Source organism: Staurois parvus, unplaced genomic scaffold, assembly GCF_062004578.1.
Source record: "Staurois parvus isolate SC_StPar_1 unplaced genomic scaffold, SC_StPar_1.0 ptg000879l, whole genome shotgun sequence".
NCBI lineage: Eukaryota > Metazoa > Chordata > Amphibia > Anura > Ranidae > Staurois > Staurois parvus.
Genome location: NW_028318675.1, coordinates 3,057,345 through 3,069,182, shown reverse-complemented (window position 1 = coordinate 3,069,182; position 11,838 = coordinate 3,057,345). Strand labels below are relative to the sequence as shown.

The 11,838-nt window shown below is 47.8% G+C and overlaps 1 long non-coding RNA gene across 1 annotated transcript; it reads right to left on the bottom strand.

Moving 5' to 3' along the window:
* Nucleotides 1-4,052: 4,052 nt before the first annotated feature.
* On the bottom strand, nt 4,053-4,968 carry LOC149443058 (uncharacterized). Its single transcript, XR_016306706.1, has 3 exons — nt 4,901-4,968; nt 4,740-4,805; nt 4,053-4,371 (listed from the first exon to the last, which is right to left on the bottom strand). It is a non-coding gene; the product is annotated as an uncharacterized LOC149443058 (long non-coding RNA).
* Between the last annotated feature and the right edge of the window lie 6,870 nt (nt 4,969-11,838).

Below are 11,838 nucleotides of genomic sequence, written 5' to 3'. Positions count from 1 at the left end.
TCCTCACCCCTCTTCATCCTCTGTCCCTCTTCTCCCTCCTCACCCCCTCTTCTCCCTCCTCACCCCCTATCCCTCATCCTCACCCCCTCTTCTCCCTCCTCACCTCCTTTTCCTCCTCACCTCCTCTTCTCCCTCCTCTCTCTCCTCACCCCTCTTCATCCTCTGTCCCTCTTCTCCCTCCTTGCCCCCTCTTCTCCCTCCTCGCTCCATATTCTCCCTCCTTGCACCCTCTTCTCTCTCCTCACCCCTCTTCTCTCTCCTCACCCCCTTTTCTCCCTCCTCACCCCCTATCCCTCCTCCTCACCCCCTATTCCTCCTCCTCACCCCCTCTTCTCCCTCCTCACCCCCTCTTCATCCTCTGTCCCTCTTCTCCCTCCTCACATCTCTTCATCCTCTGTTCCTCTTCTCCCACCTCCCCTCTTTTCATCCTCTGTCCCTCCTCACCCCCTAATCCCTCCTCCTCACCCCCTCTTCTCCCTCCTCACCCCCTATTCCTCCTCCTCACCCCCTCTTCTCCCTCCTCACCCCCTATTCCTCCTCCTCAGCCCCTCTTCTCCCTCCTCACCCCTCTTCATCCTCTGTCCCCCTTCTCACCCCTCTTTTTGCAGTGCTCCAGGCTGTGTGAATACACGTGGCTATATATTGCCTCCTGGCTGCCTGTCAACAGCTCTATGAAAATTGATCCACCACGGATCACTCTTCAGAGGGGTGGTAAGGTCTGCTGAACATGTAAATAAGCCCTAAAAGCTGTCCAGATAACCAAATCCATAAATGCTGCCAGTGATGAACGAGACCTCGGTGTCTGTCTGTATTGTGGTCAATCTTCCTGTGTGTAGTTATCACATCTGATTGTACAATAGATCATCAATATGCTTCTTCTAGAGTCACAAGCTTTTCAAACGAATGCCCCGCCCCTAATTAAAGTGCATTCTCCACCCATGATGGTTTGCTGGACACAGAGAAAAAGAAGGTGTCCCTAGAAATTTATATGGAATGTTGGCTACTATGTAGAGGGGTCACCTCCACTCCCACCAAGGGGGGGATATCTGACTGCCTAGTCCAGCCTTCCTCAGCCAGGGGTCCTCCAAAGGTTTCTCGGGGCTTCTTAGACAAATAGGATTTTTGGTTGACCTGTAAAAGCCATTTGTTGGGTACATGACGGGACACACAGCATCTTATTACATCCCTACTATCCTGCACCACCTACAGGTGATTGGACACTGGAACAACAGACAGGAAGTCCCCTTGTAGTGCGTGACTCTTATGTAGTTCAGGTAGATATCACGGTTCACTGCTCTTTTTTAGGAATTTAACTAGCAAGGCCTAACTAAATAGAAAGGAAAACTTAGAAAAATATAATTAAAAAGTCATTGTAAAAATATAAACTTTGCCTACCTTAAAAGTGCACAGTGTCTGTCAGTAGAGCAGTGAACGTGTCAGTAGAGCAGTGAATGTGTTAGTAGAGCAGTGAATGGTGTCAGTCAGAGCAGTGAATGGTGGCAGTATGGCAGAGGATGATGGCAGTAGAGCAGTGAACGTGTCAGTAGAGCAGTGAATGGTGTCAGTCAGAGCAGTGAATGGTGGCAGTATGGCACAGGATGATGGCAGTAGAGCAGTGAACGTGTCAGTAGGGCAGTGAATGGTGTCAGTCAGAGCAGTGGATGGTGGCAGTATGCCAGAGGTTGATGGCAGTAGAGCAGTGGATGGTGGCAGTAGAGCAGAGGATGGTGGCAGTATGGCAGAGGATGATGGCAGTAGAGCAGTGGATGGTGGCAGTATGGCAGAGGATGATGGCAGTAGAGCAGAGGATGGTGTCAGTAGGCAGCGGATGGTGTCAGTAGTTTTTAATTTTAAATTATATTTTTTACAACTTTATTTTTTTTTTATTAGTTTTTACCATTTTATTTTTGTGGTTTTATTTTAACAACTCTGTTGTGGAATGATTCTGTTCATTCACAAACTGAAGCATAGCAAATACAGTTTACTATGTCTCAGTTATGAATGAACACAGCGAGTGATCAGCGCTCCCAATCACCATCTGGAAGATCATCCACAGCAGCCGGTGGGGAATGAGAGGATGAGAAGTCAACAGCACTGATGGAGAGCACACAGAGTGGCCAGGCAGAAGAAGGAAGGGGACAGGAGGAACATTGGGGGCTGCATTTACTGGAACCAATCCCCTTTCCTCCGGTAGCAGCTGACTGCCAGCTTGAGGGAGAAGCTGGCTTTCATCTGCAGCGTGAGAAGGGATTGGTTCCAGTAAATGCAACCCCTACTCCTGTGCAGGTCCAGAAGGCCAGCAATGAAGGGATGCAATCTACCCATCACCTACCTCTGGTCAACAGGTAAATCATAATCAATGGGTTGCCAATCACCTCTGAACGAAGAACTGACTCCTCCAGAGACAAATGCTGGCAGCTGAGGAAAGTCCACCCTGAAAACTTCTATTTCTGGAGGGTGCATGGCTACTAGAGCAGGAACACAAAGAACCGGACATCTGGGGCCTCTCTAATGAATTACATATGCCCAGCCATGGTGTTATCTAATTGTTCCCTCACAGGGACCTTCAGTCATGTCAACCAATGCAGGAAAACAAGACTAAGCACCCCCACTATTAGAGCATTGGAAGCAGCAACCCCACCTACAACAACCAAGTCTTGTGGTAATAAAAAGGGAGAAAGCAATCTCAAAGACAACCAACAGTCCAGAATCTAATGATTGTGACCTCCCATTCCACGCCATCAGGACATTTCATAGTAAAGGCCTGGAATAGCACTGGGAAAAAGGTAGCCTACTTCCCAAGAACCTCGGGTAAAATCCAATGAAGGAATTCTTACCAGTGACCTGAACAAAGTCACCTGAGCCTACCCGGGAGGAAGAACCACTCTCACCTGGGCAGACTTCAGGGACAGGTCCCAAAATTCCAATCAGGAGTAACAAAGTGAGCCTGGAGTAGCGCACCCAAAATGGAGAACCCAACCAATCTCTGAGTGGGCATCAGGAGAGACTCATTGAGGAGGATTTACTAAAACTGGTGCAGCTGTGCATAGTAACCAATCAGCTTCTAGGTTTTACTGTCAAAGCTTTATTGAACAAGCTAAAATTAGAAGCTGATTGGTCACTATGGACAGCTGCACCAGATTATGTGTACGCCAGTATAAAGTAAATCCCCTCCCAGTATGTTCCAAGAAAAGAGTAGAGAAGTAAGTCATCCATTTACCCTACAATAGGAATACCCAGAGTCCATTAAAAGACCCAGAATCAGAGCCAAGACCCTAGTGAACCTCTGGGAATCAGGAATTGTGGACAGGTCAAACGGTAAGGACACAAACAGGAGATAACATTCCTCCATCATAAATGTCAGGGACCTCTGGAAAAGGAAAGAAACAGGAAGTTGGCCCCCTTTATGTCCACCGATGCCCGGAAGACTCCCAGCTGGAGAGAGCGTATCACTAGATACACAAATTCCATCTAGAACTTCCACTCATGAAGAGAGCTGTCACAATGACTTCAGATCCAGAATGAGAATCTGAATCTCCTCTCCTTTAGGCGCACCCTGAAAACTCATCTCTTCAGGGAAGCCTACCCCACCCCCTGCTAACTTGCCGACCTCCTCCAGTCTTCCTACCACTCCATCCCCCACAGCTATCTCCTCCTGTGCCACCATCCCCTCCCTCCTAGATTGTAAGCTGGAAAGAGCAGGGCCCTCGATCCCCTCATGTTTTGCACTGTATTGGTATTGTTCTGTCACATGTTCTGTCCCCCTTTGTAATGTACAGCGCTGAGCGAACTATTGGCACTTTATAAATACTGTATAATAATAATAATGAGATGACCATCACCGTTTGGTATTGAAACCATAGAAGGTTTGAGCCTAAAGTAGGAACCTCTTGTCCTCTGTGAAATCACTCCCTGAAACAAATGAAGATCATGAGTTTGTGAAGGAGCAAATCTGTTATGCTCCAGAGTGGGTAGTTCCAGAATCGGCACCTCCAAGGCTTGTTCCCCTGATGATTCCCCAGCACTTTCTACAGGGAAACTCTTTGGCAACCTTGGCATTGGCCCCAAACAACTACTGCACGGGGGTTGGGATCCTCTGGCCGAAGGTGCATTTTGTTCAGCCCCTGCTTGACATAAGGCCCGGATATCATGACTAAGGTCCTGCAACGCTGTAGTCTGATCCCTGACCGCGGTGACAAGTCCAAGCAGGGCTTCATGTTGGAGCACCAGTAACCTTTCTATATTACTGGATGCATTAGAAAGCCTCCTTTGCTCCCATAATCTCTCCATATTGAGCAGCCTTTCCCCAAGCTTGAGAAGGGGGCCGGGTCCAGGTGGACGGGGTGCCGATCCAGGTGCATCCAATGTTGGCTGCAAGGAGAAACAAAAAAATTAAAGCACGTTTAACACACAGCACAAGCGTACAGTAGGACAGGGGGCTCGTCTGACACCAAACACTAGATCATGTTCTTGTCCCACCCCTGACCAGGTATTGGTGAATGCCTTTCCCTGACACATTACACTGGATGAGCATTTGATTGAAATTAATGATTTCTCATCTTTACCCAGACTGATCCCTTCCTGCTGATTTGTCACATGCACATCACTCCCTCCAGCTCCTGACTAAGCAATGATCCAAAAAAAGTTACACATCACATTGCCAAATCCTGCCCAGCCAGGAACGGAGTTATACTCTAAATGGGAGACTCATAAGGGAGAACATCTTTAGCATCTCTTACCGGACGTTCAGGCAACTCAGGTGGAGGTGACGGCATTTCACACAAGTTTGGAGTGCCTGAACTTCCCTGCACCACAAAACAAAAACAAATGCATGACATTTCCCAAATACACATGTAACATGCATTTGTACATCCCCACCCCATTACAGCAGTTCCCGTACCCCAACATCAGATGCAGATTCTTCTCCCACTTCAACAGCTGGGGCCTCCAGGGGAAAAAGATGATCTGCAAATAGAGTTCAAGATGCTGATTAGCAACAGATACTAGTTAGGCTGTGTGACGGACAGCAGAAATATTATTTTATTTATTTTTTTTGTTTACAAACGATTTTATTGTACAGGAGTAGACAGTAAAACAACAGCACACTTTAAAAGTGATATTGTCAGCAAAAACAAGGCACTTTTGAAAAGTACAATACATAAAAGTATATTAACATAACAAAGAAGATATAAAAGAAAAGAGGAAGTTACGAGTGCATGAAATACGTAAACGACAAAGTAGGTTAAGTGATACATCTGTCAACAGTATATGTCAGCCAACTATTACTGGGGATGTTATTAAGCATGCAATAAGTGTCTGCAATCTCTCCATGACTCCCATTTTTTATCATATAAGTGCATCTTATCCAGTAGGGTATAATGAATGCGTTCCATAAGCATTACAGCGTCAATTCTGTGTAAAACGGAGTCCAAGGGTACAACATTGGACCTCCAATGTAGGGCAATAGACCATAAAGTGGCAATACATAATGTATGTATCAATCTCAGATTGGCATCAGAGACCCCTGGGATATGGGCCCCCAATAAACATGTCTGCATGGACAATCGTATCGGGGTACCCGACAGTGAGGCAGCCACCTCAGAAATCCTACGCCAGATCAAAGAAATGTTCGGGCAATCCCAAAATTAGTTTGTCTCTCTTTGTTATGAAGGATGGGACATTCTGGGTAGTCTGTCTCTCTCTCTGATATGAAGGACGGGACATTCTGGGTAGTCTGTCTCTCTCTCTGATATGAAGGACGGGACATTCTGGGTAGTCTGTCTCTCTCTGATATGAAGGACGGGACATTCTGGGTAGTCTGTCTCTCTCTCTGATATGAAGGACGGGACATTCTGGGTAGTTTGTCTCTCTTTGTTATGAAGGATGGGACATTCTGGGTAGTCTGTCTCTCTCTCTGATATGAAGGACGGGACATTCTGGGTAGTCTGTCTCTCTCTCTGATATGAAGGATGGGACATTCTGGGTAGTCTGTCTCTCTCTCTGATATGAAGGATGGGACATTCTGGGTAGTCTGTCTCGGTCTCTGATATGAAGGATGGGACATTCTGGGTAGTCTGTCTCTCTCTGATGTGGAGGATGGGATATTCTGGGTAGTCTGTCTCTCTCTGATATGGAGGATGGGACATTCTGGGTAGTCTTTTTCTCTGTCATGAAGGACAGGACATTCTGGGTAGTCTGTCTCTCTGGCTCTGATATGAAGGATTGGACATTCTGGGTAGTCTGTCTCTCTCTGATATGAAGGACGGGACATTCTGGGTAGTCTGTCTCTCTCTCTGATATGAAGGACGGGACATTCTGGGTAGTCTGTCTCTCTCTGATATGAAGGACGGGACATTCTGGGTAGTCTTTCTCGGTCTTTGATATGAAGGACGGGAAATTCTGGGTAGTTTTTCTCAGTCTCTGATATGAAGGATGGGACATTCTGGGTAGTCTGTATCTCTCTGATATGAAGGATGGGACATTCTGGGTAGTCTGTCTCTCTCTGATATGAAGGACGGGACATTTTGGGTAGTCTGTCTCTCTCTGATATGAAGGATGGGACATTCTGGGTAGTCTTTCTCTCTGATATGAAGGACAGGACATTCTGGGTAGTCTGTCTCTCTGATATGAAGGAGGGACATTATGGGTAGTGTGTCAGATTTTATAGGTCTCTGTTTTATTATGCATTTTGTTTTTATCTTATGTTCTATGTCTTTAAGGCTTTTCTATCTGTAGTAAAATATCTTTTTTAAACAGTTGATTGCATAAGAGTTAGGTTTATTGTTTCTTACATTCTTTAGTTGTTTTTGAACTTCCCTGGTATCTCTGTAAGGTAGATACAATGCTGGAATGGTTATTAGGGGACATTTCTCGGGGCTGCAGTTCCTCTGAACTCCACAAGATGGTGATCTCATTTCTACTACCCAGACAGGACTTCTCTATGGAATACAGACAGGAAGTTATGTCAGGTACAGACAGGAAGTGATCTGGATTTAAAGATAAGAAGTTCTATGCGGTCTGAAGGAGAATGGAGAGGTTTCTTGACGTGGCAGTAGAGGAGGTAATTATTATTATACAGGATTTATGGCACCAACAGTTTGCTCAGTGCTTTACAATATAACGGGAGACAATACAGCAACAATACAGATCAATACAAGAGGGATTTGAGGGCCTGATCCTGGGAGCTTACAATCTAAGAGGGAGGGGCTAGTGGTACAAAAGGTAGTAACTGTGAGGAATGGACTGGTAGGAGGAGTAGAAGATTCCAGTATTAGCTGAGGGCAGGATAGGCTACCCTGAAGAGAGAGGTTTTCAGAGATCGCCTAAAGGTGAACAGAGTAAGCGATAGTCTGATAAATTGGGGTAGAGAGTTCCAGAGGATGGGGGAAGCTCTGGAGAAGTCCTGGAGACAAGCATGGGAGGAGGAGACAAGGGAGCTAGATAGTAGGAGGTCTTGCGAGGGGCGGAGAGGATGGTTTGGGTGATATCTAGAGACAAGATCGGTGATGTAATTTGGAGCGGAGTTATAAATAGCTTTATATGTTATTGTTAGTGTTTTGAATTTTATCCATTGGGCAATGGGAAGCCAGTGGAGGGATTGGCAGAGAGGGGTGGAGGACACTGAATGGGGGCCAGTGGAGGGATTGGCAGAGAGGGAAGGGGGTGTTTGTGAGGTTGTAGGGAGTGCAAAGATGGGAGAAAACAAGGTGTAATGTATTCCCATCAGAGTGAGTGGAGGACGGTATACATTGTGCTAATGCAAAAGATGAGGTTATGTGGAAGAGTTGGGATGTAGCCGGGTTGTTGACATTAATGGGGATGGTAAAATCTCCGAGAATGATAGCGGGTAGTTCAGAGGAGAGAAAGTAGGGTGTCCAGGCGCAGAAATCATCAAGAAAGCGGGACACGGGTCCAGGAGGCCGATAGATCACTGCAATCTTCAGAGAAATGGGAGAAAACAGCCGGATGCAGTGAGTCTGGAAAGAAGAGAAGGATAGAGAGGGAGGATTAGGGGGGACTTGAAAGGTGCTCAGTGGGGATAGAAGGTCTGGGTGAGTGGGTCCAGAGGAGGCCTCCATAGGGAAGTGCTGCGGGGGAAGCAGAATCTGCTGCTTGGAGTCAGGTTTCTGTAATTGTTAGTAGGTTAAGGGAGCGGGAGACAAAAAGGTCATGGACAGAGGTGAGCTTATTACAGACAGAGCGGGCATTCCAGAGCACACAAAAAAAAGGGAGGGTGGTTTTTGGGAGCACGGGAACTCATATTAAATTGAGGGGAGTGCAGCTATTCCTGGAGGAAAGAGGATGCCTGGTGTGGGGGTGAGATACTGGAGAACCAGGGTTTGGGGAGATCCCCAGAGGTTAGGAGAAGAAGGATGCCTGGTGCGGGGGTGAGATAGTGGAGGACCAGGGTTTGGGGAGATATCTCCAGACGTTAGGAGAAGAAGGAGGGTGCCTGATATGGGGGTGAGATAGTGGAGGACCAGGGTTTGGGGAGATATCCCCAGAGGTTAGGGGAAGGAGGGTGCCTTGTGTGGGGGTGAGATAGTGGAGGACCAGGGTTTGGGGAGATATCCCCAGAGGTTAGGAGAAGGAGGATGCCTGGTGTGGGGGTGAGATAGTGGAGGACCAGGGTTTGGGGAGATATCCCCAGACGTTAGGAGGAGGATGCCTGGTGTGGGGGTGAGATAGTGGAAGTCCAGGGTTTGGGGAGATATCCCCAGAGGTTATTAGAAGGAGGGTGCCTGGTGTGGTGGTGAGATAGTGGAGGTCCAGGGTTTGGGGAGATATCCCCAGAGGTTAGGAGAAGGAGGTTGAGGAAAGAAAGATGGGAGCAGGTTGTACACGAGCGCACATGCCTTCCAGTCCTGGTGTTTGGGTCAGCAGGAGAGTGAAGTATCAGCAGGAGGTGATGAGAGCAGTAGTAGGGAGATGGTAGCAGTGAGGGGGAGATGTATAAGTTTTGGGGTGGATCAGAGGGGTAAAGAAGTGAGATTTTTGGAACGCAGGAAATTAATATGAAAAGGAGGAGTAGAGGGGACACGGAGTGGCACTCAGACTTGTAAGAGATGTTTCCCGGGGTGTTTGCTTGAAGTCTGTCCAGCATGCAGTAGAGTTTCTTGTATCCTCCTGCTGTTTGAGCTCTTCTGCTTTAGTTCAACTGCTTCTTAGCACTCCATCAATGCAGCACTCACTCAAAAGCAGCACCCCATCAGTGATTGTGCCCCACCATCAGTGATCTCCCCCCATCAGCTGAACTAAATTTATATGGGAGTTGGCCCAATGAGCACTCCTCTCCGCCCCAATTAGGAACTGATAAGGATCACATGAATGGGGGGGATGATTCTCAAACACAGACCAGGCAGACTACAGTCATAAACTGGTAATAAGATGTTATGTTCTATTTGAACCCAGTAACCCCCCGTCATGTCCGTCCTCTTCCTCCATAGTCATGTCTGTCATCTTCCTCCATAGTCATGTCCGTCCTCTTCCTCCATAGTCATGTCCGTCCTCTTCCTCCATAGTCAAGTCCGTCCTCTTCCTCCATAGTCAAGTCCGTCCTCTTCCTCCATAGTCATGCCTGTCCTCTTCCTCCATAGTCATGCCTGTCCTCTTCCTCCATAGTCATGCCTGTCATCTTCCTCCATAGTCATGCCTGTCCTCTTCCTCCATAGTCACTGTGATGTCTTTTATCTCCAGCAAATAATGATACACACATGTTGATGATACACATCAATATTTAGAAGGACACAAGGATCTCTACAAGGACGTCATGATGGACAATCAGCCGCCCCTCACATCACCGGGTAAGAGGAGACTTTATTGTAAAGGAGAGAGCAGTACGGAGGATCCACCTAGATCCCCCATCATCTGATAAACACATAGAAACAATGGATTCAGTCAGTGTGTGTGTTTCCTACAGATGGATCCAGTCATGGGAACCCACCAGAGAGATGTCCCCGTCCTCTGTATTCCCGGGATTCCACACAGGAAGGTCACACCATCCCTCACCATCATCAGGTAGATGAGGAACAATCACTGATAGTATCATTAGGATCTGTACATTATCTGCATTGTTACTATTGATGTCATTTTTATTATATATTCAGAGTGGAAACCTGAGAGATCCTAAAGTTGAGGTTAAAGAAGAGATAAAAGAGGAGGAGGATGAGGATGGGGGGATGGAGGAGTCAGAGCTTCTAAAAGAACACAAAGATCTGTACCAGGACACCATGGTGGAGTCATCCAGCTACAGGAACCCACCAGAGAGATGTCCCCGTCCTCTGTATTCCCGGGATTCCACACAGGAAGATCACACCATCCCTCCCCATTGCAAGGTTGGTGGGATGGAGCATCTAGAACATGGACATGTGATGATGATGTGTGGAGTTCTTTTATGTGACCTTACATTTTACAGATGATATTTTCTCTCATTTCCTTGATTTAGAGTGGAGATCCAATCGATATAGAATTTGAGGTGAAAGCAGAAGAAGAAGAGGCGTATGTGAGGGATGATCAGCAGTCTATGGAGGAGGATGGAATAACGGGGACATTTATAGAGGAGGACACTCCTACAGAGATCAGCACAGGTGGGTCATGAACACTAAATCCATTCCTCCACCCATACTGCTCACTGATTGGTCCAGAGTAGGGCGGGGACTGGGTGATATCAGCCTGTAATCCCCTGGTCACTTTCCTGAGCTGTGTTCCCCGTCCTGTATTCCTGGATTTCTCTCGGATAATCTTCCTTCTCTGTGCTGCAGACACAATTTATGTCTCTAGACTGGATTTATGGAGGTTCTGGGGTTCAGCTGGCAGCAAAATGTTGATTGTTACTCTAAGCATTGCATAATGTAGCACCCAGGACATGTGACTGGGGTCTCCTGCCTTCTTCTCCTTCTTGTCCCTGTCAGACACCGCCTGGCAGTACCTCTAGCAGTCCACAGGACAGGATTCCCCAGAGCGCGGCGTCTAAGTCAAAGTCTGCTTTTTCACCAGGACCCCTGATGGTGGGGATGGATTTGGAGCAGACAGTGACCAGGTCTCGGCCCCTGAGTACACCCGCCCGTGGCAGAGGGATCTGCCAGAGGTATATGCAGGTAGAGAGCCTGATGTGAAGAGGTGGAAAGCTGGAGCCATGATGACTTGATCCGTTCAGGATGGATGGATGGCAGAGTGAGCGTGGTCAGACAGACCAGTTCGGTAACAGTGGGGTCAGCGTGGTATAAGGCAGCAGGCAAAGAGTAGTCGGGTCACTCGCCGGGTTCAGTAGCAGGAGTTCAGATCAAATAGGGATATCCAGGAGAGAAGTCAAACAAGCCAGAGGTCAGAGCAGGAGAAGTCGGCAGAGGTCAGGATCAGGAGAAGTCGGCAGAGGTCAGGATCAGGAGAAGTCGGCAGAGGTCAGAGCAGGAGAAGTCGGCAGAGGTCAGGATCAGGAGAAGTCGGCAGAGGTCAGGATCAGGAGAAGTCGGCAGAGGTCAGGATCAGGCAGGGTCGGTAACAAGTCATCAGCAGATACACAGGAACAGGAACACAGGATACAAGACCATACGGCAATGAGAGTCTGTGTGGGGCAGGTTTAAATAGTGCACCCTGCCCTGTCATTGGTGCCAGGCGAGCGTCCGCGATCAGGAGTGCGCATGTGTGGCCGCCCAGGTCCTAGTGCCCGCCGGATAGAATAAATTGGTGTTCTGCGCTTGCGTAGACCCACTTGCCGCTGCGATCCCTGACAGTCCCTCATATCCTTTTCCACCATTGACCCCCACAGATCCTTCTCCCCCATTGACTCCTCCAGATCCTTCTCCAGCATTGTCTCCTAGATCCTTCTCCCCCATTGAC